Source organism: Oncorhynchus keta, chromosome 1 (genome assembly GCF_023373465.1).
Source record: "Oncorhynchus keta strain PuntledgeMale-10-30-2019 chromosome 1, Oket_V2, whole genome shotgun sequence".
NCBI classification, from domain to species: Eukaryota; Metazoa; Chordata; class Actinopteri; order Salmoniformes; family Salmonidae; genus Oncorhynchus; species Oncorhynchus keta.
The window spans coordinates 69,353,211-69,361,796 of NC_068421.1; the positions used below are offsets into that span (position 1 = coordinate 69,353,211).

Here is an 8,586-nt window from a genome sequence, read left to right on the forward strand (position 1 = left end):
CGATCACCTTTACGTCACCTTTACGTGGATGGACATTTGTGTTCGTTTAGCGCTTCAGTAATTGGCAAGACATAATGTCGGATATGATCATTAAACTTCATGAGAAGAACAGTATACATGCATTATATACTACACAAGCTTACAATTCACTTAACTTTGTTGTTAAAGTATAAAAAAAGTATTTAAAAAACCATGAGGTACCAAAACCACTTACAGGGTTGGGCCTCCGCTGAATTAGGTAAATCCGCTTTTAGTTTTAATGCACCTCATTGCTGGAAACAACCGCACAAGACACTGCAAAGTGGACGCTCTGATGCCGCTCGGACAATTTTAAAATATTGATTGGGGAACTTTGCTGAGGAATGTTTCTGTTTTTCTTGATTGTTGTGCTTTATTTTAGTTTGTATTTGATTTTGTGTATGAATTGTATGTGCATGGCTCCATTGCGAAAAAGACACTGGTCTTAACGGTGAATCCCTGTTTTTAAAAAAGGTAAACAAATAAAATATAAAATGTATATATTTTATATATACATAAAACGGTCTTCAGCATTTCTTAAAGCAACCTACATTTATATGGAAATGAGACCCTGCTTTATAGAAGCTACTGCAGTGTATACGCTAACTTAATGCGCAGTAGGTGTATTTGGAGTACTTCTGTCTGTCATGCTCAGTTTCCGTAGTGTAGTGGTTATCACGTTCGCCTAACACGCGAAAGGTCCCCGGTTCGAGACCGGGCGGAAACACTTTTTTTAAAAACAAAAAAAACGAAGTGTTTGGCCAAAGCTTTTGTCTAAAATTAAACAAACAAATAAATACAGTATTCATGTATTGCACATTCTTTAGGACACTGGACTCCCGACTGAGCACTATACTCAATGCATTGTCAACTGGCGTTGATAAAGATTTAGTCAAAAGTGCATTATAGTAGCTTGGAAATACAATTACATTTCTAAAGGAGGCAATAAATTGCGAGGAAAAACCTTTTGTCTTCATTGTGGTGTCGTCAGATTGACTTGAAGATGCATTATAACGTTAGCCAGCTAGCTAAGAGTGAGGGGAGAGCACCTGATCTTTTTGCTAGGTATTTTTTTTTTACAAACTTTGTTATGGAATTGCCATCTGTCCACAGTAAAGTTGACAACATCGCAATGATGGCAAAGTCGTTTCCTACTAATCTTTTTGCATACTTTAGCAATGTCATTGTATTTCCAGGCCAGTGTTCATGTGTTGCACGTTGTGTCACAATATTGTTATGAAGTTTCTCTTGAGGTCTGGTGCTTGACTGAACGTTCTACCGAAGATTGTTTAGTATGAAGATGCCTAGAAACTGCTTTTCATATAGGCGTTCCTGGAAGTATTGGCCCATTTGGCCCTTGGGTTTAAAAACTATTACAGAAAATGCACACATCAAAAAATAAATACTAACTGCAAACAGAAAGAAAAACACGGTCATAAAAAACAAACACATTCATCAGTAAAAGTTCATCAATCAGCTTCTGAAGTGGCATCGAGGCACCAAAACATCAAATGTGATATGGAATCGCTATTATTTTTCATTTTTAGAACACACTCAAGAACCTCCAGAAGCTAACCAGCTAAACTAGCTACAAGCTACAAGCTATTTAGTCATTGTTCGTTTTTTAACCTGGATAACACTCGCCAGTCCAGCTTCCCTGCCCCATCCACCGCTGCCCCCTGGACACTGATCACTTGGCTACATAGCTGATGCATGCTGGACTGTCCATTAATCACGGTACTCCATTCTGCTTGTTTATGTTTTATCTGTCGGCCCCAGCCGCACTCAGGCTCTGTGTGTAGTTAATCCGTCCCTCCCTCTGCCTAGTTAGCGCCATTTTACCTGCTGTTGTTGTGCTAGCTGTTTAGCTGTTGTTGTCTCACCTACTGTTTTAGCTAGCTCTCCCAATTCAACACCTGTGATTACTGTATGCCTCGCTGTATGTCTCTCTCAAATGTCAATATGCCTTGTATACTGTTGTTCAGGTTAGTTATCATTGTTTTAGTTTACAATGGAGACCCTAGTTCCACTCTTCATACCCCTGATACCTCCTTTGTCCCACCTCCCACACATGCGGTGACCTCACCCATTACAACCAGCATGTCCAGAGATACAATCTCTCTCATCATCACCCAGTGCCTGGGCTTACCTCCGCTGTACCCGCACCCCACCATACCCCTGTCTGCGCATTATGCCCTGAATATATTCTACCATGCCCAGAAACCTGCTCCTCTTATTCTCTGTCCCCAACGCTCTAGGCGACCAGTTTTGATAGCCTTTAGCCGCACCCTCATACTACTCCTTCTCTGTTCCGCGGGTGATGTGGAGGTAAACCCAGGCCCTGCATGTCCCCAGGCACCCTCATTTGTTGACTTCTGTGATCGAAAAAGCCTTGGTTTCATGCATGTCAACATCAGAAGCCTCCTCCCTAAGTTTGTTTTACTCACTGCTTTAGCACACTCTGCTAACCTTGATGTCCTTGCCGTGTCTGAATCCTGGCTCAGGAAGGCCACCAAAAATTTGGAGATTTCCATACCCAACTATAACATCTTCCGTCAAGATAGAACTGCCAAAGGGGAGGAGTTGCAGTCTACTGCAGAGATAGCCTGCAAAGTAATGTCATACTTTCCAGGTCCATACCCAAACAGTTCGAACTACTAATTTTGAAAATGACTCTCTCCAGAAATAAGTCTCTCACTGTTGCCGCCTGCTACCGACCCCCTCAGCTCCCAGCTGTGCCCTGGACACCATTTGTGAATTGATCGCCCCCATCTAGCTTCAGAGTTTGTTCTGTTAGGTGACCTAAACTGGGATATGCTTAACACCCTGGCAGTCCTACAATCTAAGCTAGATGCCCTCAATCTCACAGAAATCATCAAGGAACTCACCAGGTACAACCCCAAATCTGTAAACAAGGGCACCCTCATAGATTTCATCCTGACCAACTGGCCCTCCAAATACACCTCCGCTGTCTTCAAACAGGATCTCAGCGATCACTGCCTCATTGCCTGTATCCGCTACGGAGCCGCCGTCAAACGACCACCCCTCATCACTGTCAAACGCTCCCTAAAACACTTCTGTGAGCAGGCCTTTCTAATCGACCTGGCCCGGGTATCCTGGAAGGACATTGACCTCATCCCGTCAGTTGAGGATGCCTGGTCATTCTTTAAAAGTAACTTCCTCACCATTTTAGATAAGCATGCTCCGTTCAAAAATGCAGAACTAAGAACAGATACAACCCTTGGTTCACTCCAGACCTGACTGCCCTCGACCAGCACAAAAACATCCCGTGGCGGACTGCAATAGCATCGATATGCAACTGTTCAGGGAAGTCAGGAACCAATACACGCAGTCAGTCAGGAAAGCTAAGGCCAGCTTCTTCAGGCAGAAATTTGTATCCTGTAGCTCCAACTCCAAAAGTTCTGGGACACTGAAGTCCATGGAGAACAAGAGCACCTCCTCCCAGCTGCCCACTGCACTGAGGCTAGGTAACACGGTCACCACCTATAAATCCATGATTATAGAAAACTTCAACAAGCATTTCTCAACGGCTGGCCATGCCTTCCGCCTGGCTACTCCAACCACGGCCAACAGCTCCACCCCCCCGCAGCTACTCGCCCAAGCCTCTCCAGGTTCTCCTTTACCCAAATCCAGATAGCAGATGTTCTGAAAGAGCTGCAAAACCTGGACCCGTACAAATCAGTTGGGCTTGACAATCTGGACCCTCTATTTCTGAAACTATCCGCCGCCATTGTCGCAACCCCTATTACCAGCCTGTTCAACCTCTCTTTCATATCGTCTGAGATCCCCAAGGATTGAAAGCTGCCGCAGTCATCCCCCTCTTCAAAGGGGAGACACCCTGGACCCAAACGGTTACAGACCTATATCGATCCTGCCCTGCCTATCTAAGGTCTTCGAAAGCCAAGTCAACAAACAGGTCACTGACCATCTCGAATCCCACCGTACCTTCTCCGCTGTGCAATCTGGTTTCCGAGCCGGTCACGGGTGCACCTCAGCCACGCTCAAGGTACTAAACGATATCATAACCGCCATCGATAAAAGACAGTACTGTGCAGCCGTCTTCATCGACCTTGCCAAGGCTTTCGACTCTGTCAATCACCATATTCTTATCGGCAGACTCAGTAGCCTCGGTTTTTCGGATGACTGCCTTGCCTGGTTCACCAATTACTTTGCAGACAGAGTTCAGTGTGTCAAATCGGAGGGCATGCTGTCCGGTCCTCTGGCAGTCTCTATAGTCTCTTTTTCAGTGTTGATTTGTAATCGATCACCTTTACGTCACCTTTACGTGGATGGACATTTGTGTTCGTTTAGCGCTTCAGTAATTGGCAAGACATAATGTCGGATATGATCATTAAACTTCATGAGAAGAACAGTATACATGCATTATATACTACACAAGCTTACAATTCACTTAACTTTGTTGTTAAAGTATAAAAAAGTATTTAAAAAACCATGAGGTACCAAAACCACTTACAGGGTTGGGCCTCCGCTGAATTAGGTAAATCCGCTTTTAGTTTTAATGCACCTCATTGCTGGAAACAACCGCACAAGACACTGCAAAGTGGACGCTCTGATGCCGCTCGGACAATTTTAAAATATTGATTGGGGAACTTTGCTGAGGAATGTTTCTGTTTTTCTTGATTGTTGTGCTTTATTTTAGTTTGTATTTGATTTTGTGTATGAATTGTATGTGCATGGCTCCATTGCGAAAAAGACACTGGTCTTAACGGTGAATCCCTGTTTTTAAAAAAGGTAAACAAATAAAATATAAAATGTATATATTTTATATATACATAAAACGGTCTTCAGCATTTCTTAAAGCAACCTACATTTATATGGAAATGAGACCCTGCTTTATAGAAGCTACTGCAGTGTATACGCTAACTTAATGCGCAGTAGGTGTATTTGGAGTACTTCTGTCTGTCATGCTCAGTTTCCGTAGTGTAGTGGTTATCACGTTCGCCTAACACGCGAAAGGTCCCCGGTTCGAGACCGGGCGGAAACACTTTTTTAAAAACAAAAAAACGAAGTGTTTGGCCAAAGCTTTTGTCTAAAATTAAACAAACAAATAAATACAGTATTCATGTATTGCACATTCTTTAGGACACTGGACTCCCGACTGAGCACTATACTCAATGCATTGTCAACTGGCGTTGATAAAGATTTAGTCAAAAGTGCATTATAGTAGCTTGGAAATACAATTACATTTCTAAAGGAGGCAATAAATTGCGAGGAAAAACCTTTTGTCTTCATTGTGGTGTCGTCAGATTGACTTGAAGATGCATTATAACGTTAGCCAGCTAGCTAAGAGTGAGGGGAGAGCACCTGATCTTTTTGCTAGGTATTTTTTTTTACAAACTTTGTTATGGAATTGCCATCTGTCCACAGTAAAGTTGACAACATCGCAATGATGGCAAAGTCGTTTCCTACTAATCTTTTTGCATACTTTAGCAATGTCATTGTATTTCCAGGCCAGTGTTCATGTGTTGCACGTTGTGTCACAATATTGTTATGAAGTTTCTCTTGAGGTCTGGTGCTTGACTGAAAGTTCTACCGAAGATTGTTTAGTATGAAGATGCCTAGAAACTGCTTTTCATATAGGCGTTCCTGGAAGTATTGGCCCATTTGGCCCTTGGGTTTAAAAACTATTACAGAAAATGCACACATCAAAAAATAAATACTAACTGCAAACAGAAAGAAAAACACGGTCATAAAAAACAAACACATTCATCAGTAAAAAGTTCATCAATCAGCTTCTGAAGTGGCATCGAGGCACCAAAACATCAAATGTGATATGGAATCGCTATTATTTTTCATTTTTAGAACACACTCAAGAACCTCCAGAAGCTAACCAGCTAAACTAGCTACAAGCTACAAGCTATTTAGTCATTGTTCGCTTTTTTAACCTGGATAACACTCGCCAGTCCAGCTTCCCTGCCCCATCCACCGCTGCCCCTGGACACTGATCACTTGGCTACATAGCTGATGCATGCTGGACTGTCCATTAATCACGGTACTCCATTCTGCTTGTTTATGTTTTATCTGTCGGCCCCAGCCGCACTCAGGCTCTGTGTGTAGTTAATCCGTCCCTCCCTCTGCCTAGTTAGCGCCATTTTACCTGCTGTTGTTGTGCTAGCTGTTTAGCTGTTGTTGTCTCACCTACTGTTTTAGCTAGCTCTCCCAATTCAACACCTGTGATTACTGTATGCCTCGCTGTATGTCTCTCTCAAATGTCAATATGCCTTGTATACTGTTGTTCAGGTTAGTTATCATTGTTTTAGTTTACAATGGAGACCCTAGTTCCACTCTTCATACCCCTGATACCTCCTTTGTCCCACCTCCCACACATGCGGTGACCTCACCCATTACAACCAGCATGTCCAGAGATACAATCTCTCTCATCATCACCCAGTGCCTGGGCTTACCTCCGCTGTACCCGCACCCCACCATACCCCTGTCTGCGCATTATGCCCTGAATATATTCTACCATGCCCAGAAACCTGCTCCTCTTATTCTCTGTCCCCAACGCTCTAGGCGACCAGTTTTGATAGCCTTTAGCCGCACCCTCATACTACTCCTTCTCTGTTCCGCGGGTGATGTGGAGGTAAACCCAGGCCCTGCATGTCCCCAGGCACCCTCATTTGTTGACTTCTGTGATCGAAAAAGCCTTGGTTTCATGCATGTCAACATCAGAAGCCTCCTCCCTAAGTTTGTTTTACTCACTGCTTTAGCACACTCTGCTAACCTTGATGTCCTTGCCGTGTCTGAATCCTGGCTCAGGAAGGCCACCAAAAATTTGGAGATTTCCATACCCAACTATAACATCTTCCGTCAAGATAGAACTGCCAAAGGGGAGGAGTTGCAGTCTACTGCAGAGATAGCCTGCAAAGTAATGTCATACTTTCCAGGTCCATACCCAAACAGTTCGAACTACTAATTTTGAAAATGACTCTCTCCAGAAATAAGTCTCTCACTGTTGCCGCCTGCTACCGACCCCCTCAGCTCCCAGCTGTGCCCTGGACACCATTTGTGAATTGATCGCCCCCATCTAGCTTCAGAGTTTGTTCTGTTAGGTGACCTAAACTGGGATATGCTTAACACCCTGGCAGTCCTACAATCTAAGCTAGATGCCCTCAATCTCACAGAAATCATCAAGGAACTCACCAGGTACAACCCCAAATCTGTAAACAAGGGCACCCTCATAGACTTCATCCTGACCAACTGGCCCTCCAAATACACCTCCGCTGTCTTCAAACAGGATCTCAGCGATCACTGCCTCATTGCCTGTATCCGCTACGGAGCCGCCGTCAAACGACCACCCCTCATCACTGTCAAACGCTCCCTAAAACACTTCTGTGAGCAGGCCTTTCTAATCGACCTGGCCCGGGTATCCTGGAAGGACATTGACCTCATCCCGTCAGTTGAGGATGCCTGGTCATTCTTTAAAAGTAACTTCCTCACCATTTTAGATAAGCATGCTCCGTTCAAAAAATGCAGAACTAAGAACAGATACAACCCTTGGTTCACTCCAGACCTGACTGCCCTCGACCAGCACAAAAACATCCTGTGGCGGACTGCAATAGCATCGATATGCAACTGTTCAGGGAAGTCAGGAACCAATACACGCAGTCAGTCAGGAAAGCTAAGGCCAGCTTCTTCAGGCAGAAATTTGTATCCTGTAGCTCCAACTCCAAAAGTTCTGGGACACTGAAGTCCATGGAGAACAAGAGCACCTCCTCCCAGCTGCCCACTGCACTGAGGCTAGGTAACACGGTCACCACCTATAAATCCATGATTATAGAAAACTTCAACAAGCATTTCTCAACGGCTGGCCATGCCTTCCGCCTGGCTACTCCAACCACGGCCAACAGCTCCACCCCCCCGCAGCTACTCGCCCAAGCCTCTCCAGGTTCTCCTTTACCCAAATCCAGATAGCAGATGTTCTGAAAGAGCTGCAAAACCTGGACCCGTACAAATCAGTTGGGCTTGACAATCTGGACCCTCTATTTCTGAAACTATCCGCCGCCATTGTCGCAACCCCTATTACCAGCCTGTTCAACCTCTCTTTCATATCGTCTGAGATCCCCAAGGATTGGAAAGCTGCCGCAGTCATCCCCCTCTTCAAGGGGGAGACACCCTGGACCCAAACGGTTACAGACCTATATCGATCCTGCCCTGCCTATCTAAGGTCTTCGAAAGCCAAGTCAACAAACAGGTCACTGACCATCTCGAATCCCACCGTACCTTCTCCGCTGTGCAATCTGGTTTCCGAGCCGGTCACGGGTGCACCTCAGCCACGCTCAAGGTACTAAACGATATCATAACCGCCATCGATAAAAGACAGTACTGTGCAGCCGTCTTCATCGACCTTGCCAAGGCTTTCGACTCTGTCAATCACCATATTCTTATCGGCAGACTCAGTAGCCTCGGTTTTTCGGATGACTGCCTTGCCTGGTTCACCAATTACTTTGCAGACAGAGTTCAGTGTGTCAAATCGGAGGGCATGCTGTCCGGTCCTCTGGCAGTCTCTATAGTCTCTTTTTCAGT

The 8,586-nt window shown here is 44.7% G+C and overlaps 1 protein-coding gene and 2 non-coding genes across 3 annotated transcripts in view; all 3 read left to right on the forward strand.

Annotated features, from left to right (window-relative positions):
- Positions 1–8,586, forward strand: part of LOC118380174 (disabled homolog 1-like) — a 370,535-nt gene that overhangs the window by 104,353 nt on the left and 257,596 nt on the right. The window lies entirely within an intron of this gene.
- Positions 673–745, forward strand: trnav-aac (transfer RNA valine (anticodon AAC)). Its single transcript has one exon. It is a non-coding gene; the product is annotated as a tRNA-Val (tRNA).
- Positions 4,972–5,044, forward strand: trnav-aac (transfer RNA valine (anticodon AAC)). The gene has a single exon. It is a non-coding gene; the product is annotated as a tRNA-Val (tRNA).